Below are 12,656 nucleotides of genomic sequence, written 5' to 3' on the forward strand. Positions count from 1 at the left end.
TCTCTGATAAAAGAGATTTTAAACCAACAAAGATCAAAAGAGACAAAGAAGGCCATTACATAATGGTAATGTATAGCATAAAAGATTGGAAAATTTGCAGCCTGAAAATGTGATAGAAAAGAAAATCTCATTTTTTTCAGGAGAAGCTCAAGACAGCTGCATAAATTTGCATAAGTAATGAGGAGCTGAATATTAGTCATGAAGACAATGGGGAAAATGTCTACAGGGCATGTCAGAGACCTTTGTGGCAGACCCTCATATCACAGGCCTAGAGGGCTAGGAGGAAATGATGGTTTTGTGAGTGAGGCCCATGGCCTCCCTGCTCTGTGCAGCCTAGGGAGTTGGTACCCTGTGTTCCAGCCACTCCAGCCATGGCTAAAAGAAGCCAAGGTACATCTCAGGCTGTTGCTTCAGAGGGTGAAGCCACATGCTTTGGCAGCTTCCATGTGGTGTTGAGCCCATGGGTTCACAGAAGTAAAGAATTGAGGTTTGGGAACCTCCACTTAGATTTCATAGGATGTATGGAAATGGCTGAATGCTCAGGCAGGAATCTGCTGCAGGGGCGGGGCCCTCATGGAGAACCTCTGCAAGGGCAGTGCAGAAGGGAAATGTAGAGCTGAAGACCCCAAACAGAGTCTCTACTGGGGTACTGCCTAGTGGAGCTGTGAAAAGAGGGCCACTGTCCTCCAGACCCCAGAATGCTAGATCCACTGACAGCTTGCACAGTGTGGAAAAGCCACAGATACTCAACAGCAGCCTGTGAAAGCAGCAAGGATGGAGGTTGTATCCTGCAAAGCCACAGAGGTAGAGCTGCCCAAGACCATAGTAATCCACCTCTTGCATCAACGTGACCTAGATGTGAGACAAGAAGTCAAAGGAGATCATTTTGGAGCTTTAAGATTTGACTGCCCTGCTGGATTTTAGACCTGATTGGGGCCTGTAACTCCTTTGTTTTGGCCGATTTCTCCCATTTGGAATGGCTGTATTTACCTAATGCCTGTACCCCCATTGTATCTGGAAAGTAACCAACTTGCTTTTGATTTTACAGGCTCACAGGTAGAAGGGACTTGGCTTGTTTTGAATGAGACTTTGAATTGTAGAGTTTTGAGTTAATGCTGAAATGAGTTAAGATTCTGGGGGACTGTTGAGAAGGCATGATTGGTTTTAAAATGTGAGCATGTGAGATTTGGGAGGGGACAGGGGTGGAATGATATGGTTGGGCTGTGTCCCCACCCAAATCTCATTTTGAATTTCCATGTATTGTGGGAGGGACCCAGTGGGAAGTATTTGAATCATGGGGGCAGGTCTTTCCTGTGCTGTTCTCATGATAGTGAATAAGTCTCACAAGATCTGATGATTTTATAAAAGGGGAGATTCCCTACACAAGCTCTTTGTGCCTGCCACCATTCATGTAACTTGTGTCTTGCTCCTCCTTGCCTTTCACCATGATTGTGAGGCCTCCCCAACCATGAAGAACTATAAGTCATAATTTTCTTTTGTAAATTGCCCAGTCTCGGGTATGTCTTTGTCAGCAGCATGAAAACAAACTAATACAATTGCCCACAGTTAGTGAACAGGAAATCCACAGCTTTCTTTGGTTTAATACACAAGAAGAAATCCAAAGACCTAGGGAGATTGGAATGTTAGTGTGAATTTGTCTTTAGACTTACTGTCACACATTGGGAAGGTTCAGAAGATATGTCTTTTACAAGCACTGTGGGAAATAAATTTGTGAGGGGAGCCTCAGCATCCTTAAGAGTTCTGTGAACATCTCTGTGATTGTCCTTTGTAGACCATACCTTCCAATGGTCACTGCAGCCACTAAATTGGGAAACCTAAATGCAATGAGATTACTTAGATCCTGGAATGGCAGTGACCAAGTGGTGGCACTCAACCACCAAAGAAAAGGTGGACTTGGTTACAGTCATGGACAGCAGAGTCAAAATAGTAATTGGAATAGTCTGACTTGCATAGGCCTATAGCATTAGCTAGTTGATTATGATAGTCTTAGAAGTGAAATAAATAGAAACCCTACTAAATTGTTACTTCATCTGTATAAGCAGAAAAGTTCTAGGTCAAATTAACAAAATTCTAACTTAAACAATAAAAATAGTGAGTTGCAACCCCTCAATCAATTCCTAGACTTGAACCAGTTTATAGGCTTAGTATCCCTCGATTAAAGAGAGGCCAGATCTCTTAAAGGAAGAACCCTGGTACACTACCAAAAACATATAGCATTCAATTTTTTCCCCAGCCTTCCCCAAATGGATCTATGGCCTTTTACTAGGGTAAATGTGCTTTGGCAAAAAGGAAGTAATGAAAACTTCAAGAGTTCTGGAAACTGTCTCTGAACTGACACTAACTCCAAGATACACCAAATGTCACTGTCGCCCAGCAGTCAGAGTCAGGGCTTATTGTGGTAAGATGATCAATGTTTTAGCACAGGTTTATCTCACAGTGGGCCTACTGGTTCCCCAAACCCATCCTGTGGTTATTTCCCCAGCTGCAGAATTCATAATTGGAACATATATACTTAGCAGCTGAAATAATTGCCATACTGGTTCCCTGACCTGTAGCGTCAAGGCTATTATGGTAGGAAAGGCCAAGTGGAAGCCACTAAAACTACCTCTACCTAAGAAAGTAGTAATTCAAAAGCAATACCACATCATTGGGTAGATTGCAGAGACTAGTGCCATCATCAAGTGTTTTAAAGATGCAGTTGTCAATCACCATCTCATCCCCATTCAACTCTCCTATTTGGCCTGTGCAGAAGAAAAATGAATCTTGAAGAAAAACAGTGAATTATCACAAATTTATTCAACTGTCGACTCTAATTATAGCTGCTGTATCACATGTGGTTTTCCTGCTTGAGCAAATTTAAAAATTCCCTGGTACCCCGTATAAAGCTATTGATCTAGCAAGTGCTTTTTCTCAATTCCTGTCCATAAGGCCAATCAGAAATAGTTTGCTTTAGCTGGAAAGGCCAATAATGCACATTCACTGTCATATCTCAAGGGTATAACACCTATTCAGTTCTACGTCATAATTTAGTTCACAGGGATATTGATCTCCTTTCCCATCCACAACATATCACACTCTTTTATTGCATTGATTACATTATGCTGATTGAACCTAGTGAACAAGAAGTAGCAACTATTCCAGACTTATTGGTAAATATGTCAGCGGGTGACATGAATCTAGTGAAAGTTCAGGGGCCTTCCACTTCACTGAAAGTTCTAGGACTCCAGTGGTTTGAGATACGTCAAAATATCTCCTCTAAGGTGAAGGGCAAGTTGTTACATCCAGCTCCTTGGTATGGTCTGAATGTTTGCACCCCCACCACTAAATTTATATGTTGAAATCTAATCCCTTATGTAATGGTATTTGTTTTCTCTGTTTTCTTTTCTTTTTTTTTTGCAGTGACAGATAAAATCATATGTATTTACCATGTACAACATAATGTTTTGGAGTGTATATACATGTGGAATAACTAAATATAGCTAATAGCTAATTAATATATTCTTACCTCAAATAGTTCTTATTTTTGTGGTGAGAACACTTTATCATGTACAACATAATATTTTGAAGTATATACTTACCATGTGCAATATAATGTTTTGAAGTATATATACATTGCCAAATGACTTAATGTAGCTATTTAACATATTCTTACCTCACATAGTTTTCATCGTTGTGGTGAGAACACTTTACATCTTCTCTCTTTGCATTGCTCAGGAATAAAATATATTATTAACTGTAGTCACTAAGTTTTACAGTAGGTTTCTTGAACTTATTCCTCTTATCTAACTAAAATTGTGTGTCCTTTGACCATCACTCCCCACAACCACTCCACTCCCTTGTAACCACAATTCTACTTTCTATCTTTATCAGATCAACTTTTTTTAGATTCCACATATGAGTGAAATTATTCAGTATGTGTCTTTCTGTACCTTATGTCATTTAACATAATGTCCTCCAGATCACTCGTGTTGTCACAAATGACAAGGTTTCCTTTTTCACAGCTGAATACTACTCCATTCTGTATAAATACTTTTCCATTGTGTGTCAAAATTCCATTTTCTTTACTCATTCATCTATTGATGACCCTAAAATTCATGACCCTAATTCATGACCCTAATAGATGACCCTACTATTTATCATTCATCTTTCGATGGACCCTGATATAGTGGTACACCCTTCCTATAACCGAAAAAGGGGCACAATGCCTAGTGAACCTCTTTGACTTTTGGAGACAAGACATTTACTGTTTGTGTATATTACTCAAGCCCATTTACTAAGTTACCCACAAAACTACTAGTTTTGTGTGGGACCCAGAACAAGAGAAGGCTCTGCTGTTGTGCAAGCTGATTTGTCACTTGGGTCATATTATCAAGCAGATTTAATGGCGACTGAAGTGTCAGTGGCAGATGGTATGCTGTATGGAGCCTTTGGCAAGCCCTTGTAGGTGAATCACAGTGAAAACAACTCTTAGGATTTCGGAGCAAAGCCCTGCCAGTTTCTGCCAGTGGATAACTACTCTCCTTTTAAGAAACAGCTTTTGGCTTCTTACTGGGCCTCATTTAAAGAATGAACACTTAACCATGGTCTACCAAATTACCATCTGCCCTCAGCTGTCAATGATAAACTGGGAATAATCTGACCCACTAAACCATAAATTTCAGTGTGCTTATCAACATTTCATCATCAAATGGAATTTACATGTTTGTGGGTGCAAACAGGCCCTGAAGGCACAGGTAAGTTAGATGAAGTGTCCCAAATGCCCATCATCCCTACTCCTGCTATACTGCCATCTCTCTTTCAGCCTGAATCTATGGTTTCATGGAGAGCTCCCTAAAATCTGTTGACAGAGGAAGAGAAGACTTGGACCTGGTTTACAGATGGTACTGCACAATATGTGGGAACCACATGATCTCAGGCAGCTGAAGCACTACAGTCTCTCTCTGGGACATCTCTTAAGAAAAACGAGGGAGCATCCTCGCATCCTCCAGGTGGGCAGAGCTTCTAGAAGTGCATCTGTTTTTTCATATGATTGGAAGGAAAAATGGTCAGATGTGCAAATATACACTGATTACCAGGCTGTGGCCCATGGTTTGGCTGGATGGTAAAAATTTTAGAAGAAACGATTGATAAATGGGTGACATATAAATCTGGGCAAAAGATATGTGGATAGGTATTTGTTCTCTGAATGGGCAAAAAACATGATGATATTTGTGTTTCATGTGAATGCTTATCAAAAGGTGACCTTAGATGAAAAGGATTTTAATAAGCAAGTGGACAGGATAACCCATTCTGTGGATACCAGTTAACGTCTTTTGTCATCCAACTCTGTCATCACACACTGAGCTCAATGAAAAAAGTGGCCAGGTAGCAGGGATGGAAATTATTCATTGGTTCAGCAACATGGACTTTCACTCACCATGGCTTTCATGGTTACAGCCACTGCTGAGTGCCCAATATGAAATCAGCTAAGACTAATATAGACTTCCCCTCAGTGCACCATTCTATGGAGTGATCAGCAAGTTTATTACACTAGTCAGCTTCTGTTGTGGAAGAGACAGCATTTTGTTCTTACTGGAATAGATACTTACTCTAGATACTGATTTGTGTTTTTTTCAGGCAATGTTTCTGCAAAACTACCATTTGTGTACTTATAAAATGCCTTCTCTACCATTATGGTATTCCACACAGCATGGCTTCTGATCAAGGAATTCATAATACAACAAAATAAGTGCAACAATAAGCCCATGCTCATGTAACTCAGTGGTCTAAATTCTATTGGTTCTGTTTCTCCAAAGAACCCTGAGTAATACGTCTAGTAAATGATTTTTTCATCACCTGTTAGTAAAGACCACAAGAAGTAGTTTACAATATACCTAAACTGTCTGATATGGGCTGGATTGTGTCACAGGGTATATCTATTCTCCAGGCCTATGTCATAATTTAGTCCTCAGAGGCCTTGATCACATTTCCCTTCCGGAAGACAGTACTGATTGATTACACTGATAATATTATGCTGGCTGGGCCTAGTGAACAAGAAGGATCAACTCTTTCAGACTTATTGACAAGCATTTGCAGGTAAGAGGGTGAGAAATAAATCCAACAAAAAATTCATGTGCTTTCCACCTCAGTGAAAAGCACAGTTTCAGATACTTCTACAGTTTCAGATACTTTGTTGTATCTGGCCCATTCTAAACCAAAAAGAGGCACAATGTCTAGTGGACTGGTTTGAATTTTGGAGACAATGTATTCACCATTTGGGTGTGTTACTCCAGTTCATTTACCATGTGACCCCCAAAAGCCTGGTGGTTTTGGGTGGGCCCCAAAACAAGAGAAGGCTCTGCAGTAGGTCCAGACTGCTGTGCAAACTGCTCTACCACTTGGGCCATATGACCCAGCAGATCCAATTTTTCTTGAAGTTTCAGTGGCAGATAGAGATGCTGTTTGGAAATTTTGGCAGTCATCTATATCTGAATCACAGCATAGGCCTCTGTTAAAGCAATATCCCATTCCTCCTGTGAAGTCTTGCCATCCTTTGTAGATAACTACTCTACTTTTGAGAAGAAGCTTTTGGCTTATTACTGGGCTTAGTAGGGAGTAAATGCTTAACCACAGGTCAACTAATTACCATGCAATTTTAGCTGCTTACCATGAACTGGATATGGTTTAATGCATCAAGCCATAAACGCGGGCATGCACATCAATATGTCCTTATCCAATAGAGGAAGTATATACCAATTCAGGATCAACTATACTCTAAATGAATAAGTAAGTTACATGAAGAAGTTATTCAAACACCTATGGTTTCCATTCCTGCTACATTATCTTCCCTCTCCCAGCTCATCCTTATGGCTTCATAGAGAGTTCCTTATGATCAGTTGACTGAGGAAATGAAAATGCAGGGCCATTTTACCAATGTTTTAAGGAGCTATATATGGAGGCCAAGTTGACATAGGACACTCTGTGATAGTTAATTTTATGTGTCAATTTGACTAGGGTACAGTCCTCTGTTATTTAACCAAACACAAATCTAACTGTTGTTCTGAAGGATATTTTGTAGATATGGTTAGCATGTATGATCAGTTCACTTTGAGTAAAGATTACACTCAAAAATGTGGGTATGCTTTATCTACTCAGCTGAAAGAGCAAAATTAAATTTCCCTGAGGAGAAATACTCCTTCAAGTCTGTAGTATCAACTCCTGCCTGAGTTTTTTAATTTTTTAATTTTAATTTTAATTTTTTTTTGAGATAGGGTCTTGTTGTGTCGCTCAAGCTGGGCATGATCATGGTTTACTGCAGCCCCAACCTCCTGGGCTCAAGCAATCTTCCTACCTCTGCCTCCTGAGTATCTGCAGCTACCATGTCTGGCTAATTTTTTTTTTACTTTTTCATAAAGGGTCTCACTATGTTGCCCAGGGTGATCTCAAACCTAATGCTAAATGACGAGTTAATGGGTGCAGCACGCCAACATGGCACATGTATACATATGTAACAAACCTGCACATTGTGCACATGTACCCTAAAACTTAAAGTATAATAATAATAAAAAAATTAAAAAAATCTCCTGGGACTCAAGCTATCTTTCCACCTTGTCCTGTCAAAATTCTGCAATTACAGGTATGAGTCACTGTGCCTGGCCTTTCCTGCCTGTTTCTAGTCTGCTGGACTTCCCTATAAATTTTATTCTTGCCAGCCTCCACAGTCATATGATCAAATTCCTTAAAATAATTATCTTTCTCTCTAAATAGATAGATATAGATATAGACATAGATATATGAATAGACATCTTCTGTATTCTGTTTCTCCGGAAAACCCTACGTAATTGATACAGGTGATGATAAACAAATTTAAAAAGCTCTGAATTTGTCTACTGCTAAAGTGTATGATACTATCTAAGCCTCGGTTTAAATCCAATGTGAGCACAAAGGGCTGATAAACTGCAAGCAATGACAGTCACCCAACAAGGTCTCACATTTAGGTGGTCATCTTAGCCTTACTCTTTGATTGGGTCCTTCTTTAATTAATGTAATATCCTAGTTAAATACTAGCTGCTGTAAAAAACAAACGCCCAAACCTCTCAGTGACTTAATAATAGTGCAGTTTATTTCTTCCTCCCATCAGGTAAACAGGTTATTTTGATTAGCGCTCTTTTAAACCTTGTCTCAGAGATTTAAATTATTTTCATCTGATCTTCCATCCATCCTAAAGATTGCCTGGGACATTTCGTAAGCCAAAAGTTAGTCAAATTGTCTTGGCCTTATGGCAAGGAAGATAGGGGGATGTAGTCGTTCTGTGTCAAGGAAGAGAAAACAAGATTATTTAGCCAGTCTCTCTCCATTTTTGGATGGAACAAAGTTGGAGTGGAAACAGACACACCCTGGCTTTCTGCAAAACAGAATACTTCAGTCTCAAACTCCCTGAAAGTCTCTGAAGTCAGAAAGTACACTGAGGAGTATTGTCTGTTCTTTGTGTCTTTCATCAGGTTCTGAACAATCTGCCACCACCTCCCTCACAAAGACTGATCTTGTTTCTCTAAGGCATTTGTTTTCCTATGTATGTTTCTGTAAGAGACAAAGGTATATGATAACATTACAGCAAAAAAGCTATTGATTGTGTATATCCAGAAAGCAATCAGAACCACATCCATATGTTTTAAAGGGTGCATAATTTTCTAGAATATATAGGTGTATATAAATGCATGTATGTATATAAAATGTATGCATGAGAATAGCTCAAAAGAAGTATCTTAATTTTACAGATTTTAATATTTTTAAAATTAATTTGTTTCCTATAGAAAAAAGAGAAAGTTTCTAGGCTTAAAAGCCTTTGGGTATTTTTCTAACAAGTAATGAAAAAGATAAACTCACTTAATTGCTAAATAAAACACATTGCTTATAACAGAATATATTAATGAACCACCCCCACCCTTTGCATTAGGTTATCACCCATGATTGTAATGCTATAGCAAAAAATAATATTAGGAATGAATGTATCAATTACTTTGGGAAGTATGGCCATTTTCACAATATTGATTCTTTCTATCCATAAGCATGGAATGTTTTTCCATTTGTTTCTGTCCTCTCTTATTTTCTTGAGCAGTTCTCCTCAAAGTTTGTAGTTCTTCTTGGAGAAGTCCTTCACATCCCTTGTAAGCTGTATTCCTAGTTATTTCATTCTCTTTGTAGCAATTGTAAATGGAAGTTCACTCATGATTTGGCTGTTTGTCTATTATTGGTGTATAGGAGTGCTAATGATTTTTGCACATTGATTTTGTTTCCTGAGACTTTGCTGATGTTGCTTATCAACTTGAGTTTTTGGGCTGAGACGATGGGGTTTTCTAAATATACAATCATGTCATCTGCAAACAGAGACAATCTGACTTCCTCTCTTCCTATTTGAATACCCTTTATTCTCTCTCTTACTTGATTGCCCTGGCCAGAACTTCCAATCTATGTTGAATAGGAGTGGAGAGAGGACATCCTTGTCTTGTGCCAGTTTTCAAAGGGAATGCTTCCAGCTTTTGCCCATTCAGTATGATTTTGGCTGTGAGTTTGTCATAAATACCTCTTATTATTTTGAGATACATTCCACCAATACCTCATTTATTGAGAGTTTTTAGCATGAAGGGATGTTGAATTTTATTGAAGGCCTTTCCTTCATCTGTTGAGATAATCATGTGGTTTTTGTCATTGGTTCAGTTTATGTGATGGATTACGTTTATTGATTTGTGTACGTGGAACCAGCCTTGCATCCCATGGATGAAGCCGACTTGATCGTGGTGGATAAGCTTTTCAATGTGTTGCTGGATTCAGTTTGCCAGTATTTTATTGAGGATTTTCACATCGATGTTCATCAGGGATATTGGACTGAATTTTTCTTTTGTTGTTGTGTCTCTGCCAGGATGGTATCAGGATGATGCTGGCCTCACAAAATGAGTTAGAGAGGAGTCCCTCTATTTCTATTGTTTAGAATAGTTTCAGAAGGAATGGTACCAGCTCTTTTTGTACCTGTGGTAGAATTTGGCTGTGAATCCATCTGGTCCTGGGCTTGTTTTCGTTGGTAGGCTAGTAATCACTGCCCCAATTTCAAAACTTGTTATTGGTCTATTCAGGGGTTCAATTTCTTCCTGGTTTAGTCTTCGGAGGGTATATGTGTCCAGGAATTTATCAATTTCTTCTAGATTTTCTAGTTTATTTGTGTAGAGGTGTTTACAGTATTCTCTGGTGGTAGTTTGTATTTCTGTAGGATCAGTAGTGATCTCCCCTTTATCATTTTTTTATTGTGTCTATTTGATTCTTCTCTCTTTTCTTCTTTATTAGTCTGGCTAGTGGTCTATTTTGTTAATCTTTTCAAAAAAACAGCTCCTGGATTCTTTGATTTTTTGAAGGGTTTTTTTGCATCTCTATTTCCCTAATTTCTGCTCTGATCTTACTTATTTCTTGTCTTCTGGTAGCTTTTAAATTTGTTTGCTCTTGCTTCTCCAGCTGTTTTAATTTTGATGTTAGTGTGTCGATTTTACATCTTTCCCGCTTTCTCCTGTGAGCATTTAGTGCTATAAGTTTCCTTCCAAACACTGCTTTAGCTGTGTCCCAGAGATTCTGGTACGTTGTGTCTTTGTTCTCACTGGTTTCGAATGACTTATTTATTTTTGCCTTAATTTCCTCATTTACCTACTAGTCATTTAGGAGCAGGTTGTTCAGTTACCTTGTAGCTGTGTGGTTTTGAGTTGAGTTTGTTAATCCTGAGTTCTAATTTGATTGCACTGTGGTCTGAGACATTGTTTGTTATGATTTCCAGTCTTTTTCATTTGCTGAGAAGTGTTTTACTTCCAATTATGTGGTCAATTTTAGAATAAATGTTATGTGGTGCTGAGAAGTATGTATATTCAGTTGATTTGTGGTGCTGAGTTCTGTAGCTATCTACTAGGTCCACTTAATCCAGAGCTGAGTTCAAGTCCTGAATATCTTTGTTAATTTTCTGTCTCATTGATCTGTCTAATATCAAGCTACCATTGACTTTCTTCACATAATTAGAAAAATCTTCTTTAAATTTTATATGGAACCAAAAAAGAGCTCATATAGCCAAGACAATCCTAAGCAAAAAGAACAAAACTGGAGTCATCACTCTACCTGACTTCAAACTATACTACAAGACTATAGTAACCAAAACAGCATGGTACTGGTACCAAAACAGAGATATAGACCAATGGAACAGAACAGAGCCCTCAGAAATAATGCCACACATCTACAACTATCTGGTCTTCGACAAACCTGACCAAAAAAAAAGCAATGCGGAAAGGATTCCCTATTTAATAAATGGTGCTGGGAAAACCAGCTAGCCATATGCAGAAAACTGAAACTCAACCCCTTCCTTACACCTTATACAAAAATTAACTCAAGATGGCTTAAAGACTTAAACATAAGACCTAAAACCATAAAAACCCTAGAAGAAAACGTAGGCAATACCATTCAGGACATAGGCATGGGCAAAGACTTCATGATTAAAACAGCAAAAGCAACGACAACAAAAGCCAAAATTGACAAATGGGATCTAATTAAACTAAAGAGCTTCTGTGCAACAAAAGGAACCATCATCAGAGTGAACAGGCAACCTACAGAATAGGAGAAAATTTTTGTAATCTATCCAACTGACAAAGGGCTAATATCTAGAATCTACAAGGAACTTAAACAAATTTACAAGAATAAAACAACCCCACCAAAAAGTGGGCAAAGGATATGAACAGACACTTCTCAAAAGAAGACATTTATGCACCCAACAAACATATGAAAAAAAGCTCATCCTCACTGGTCATTAGAGAAATGCAAATCAAAACCACAATGAGATACCATTTCATGCCAGTTAGAATGGCGATCATTAAAAAATCAGGAAACAACAGACGCTGGAGAGGATGTGGAGAAATAGGAATGCTTTTACATCATTTGTGGGAGTGTAAATTAGTTCAACCATTGTGGAAGACAGTGTAGTGATTCCTCAAGTTTCTAGAACCAGAAATATCATTTGACCCAGCAATCCCATTAGTAAGGATACACCCAAAGGATTACAAATCATTCTACTAGGAAGACACATGCATACGTCTGTTTATTGCAACACTATTCACAATAGCAAAGACTTAGAACCAACCCAAATGTCCATCAATGATAGACTGGATAAAGAAAATGTGGCACATATGCACTATGGAATAGTATGCAGCCATAAAAAGGGATGAATTTATGTCCTTTGCCAGGACATGGATGAAGCTGGTAACCATCATTCTCAGCAAGCTAAGAAAGGAACAGAAAACCAAACACTGCATGTTTTCACTCATAAGTGAGAGTTGAATAATGAGAACACATGGAAACAGGGAGGGGAACATCATACACCAGGGCCTTTTGGGGGGTGGGTGGCTAGGTGGGGGATAGCATTAGGAGAAATACCTAATGTAGATAATGGGTTGATGGGTGCAGCAAACCACCATAGCACGTGTATACCTATGTAATAAACCTGTATGTTCTGCACATGTATCCCAGAAGTTAAAATAAAATTTAAAAAATTAGGAATGCCATTCTTACTCTGCCAAGCATAAAAGGATAAATACCTACGTGTTTCATGTATCTATATACCTAGACTCAAGAAAACT

The sequence above is a fragment of the Symphalangus syndactylus genome, chromosome X (assembly GCF_028878055.3).
Source record: "Symphalangus syndactylus isolate Jambi chromosome X, NHGRI_mSymSyn1-v2.1_pri, whole genome shotgun sequence".
Classification (NCBI taxonomy): Eukaryota; Metazoa; Chordata; class Mammalia; order Primates; family Hylobatidae; genus Symphalangus; species Symphalangus syndactylus.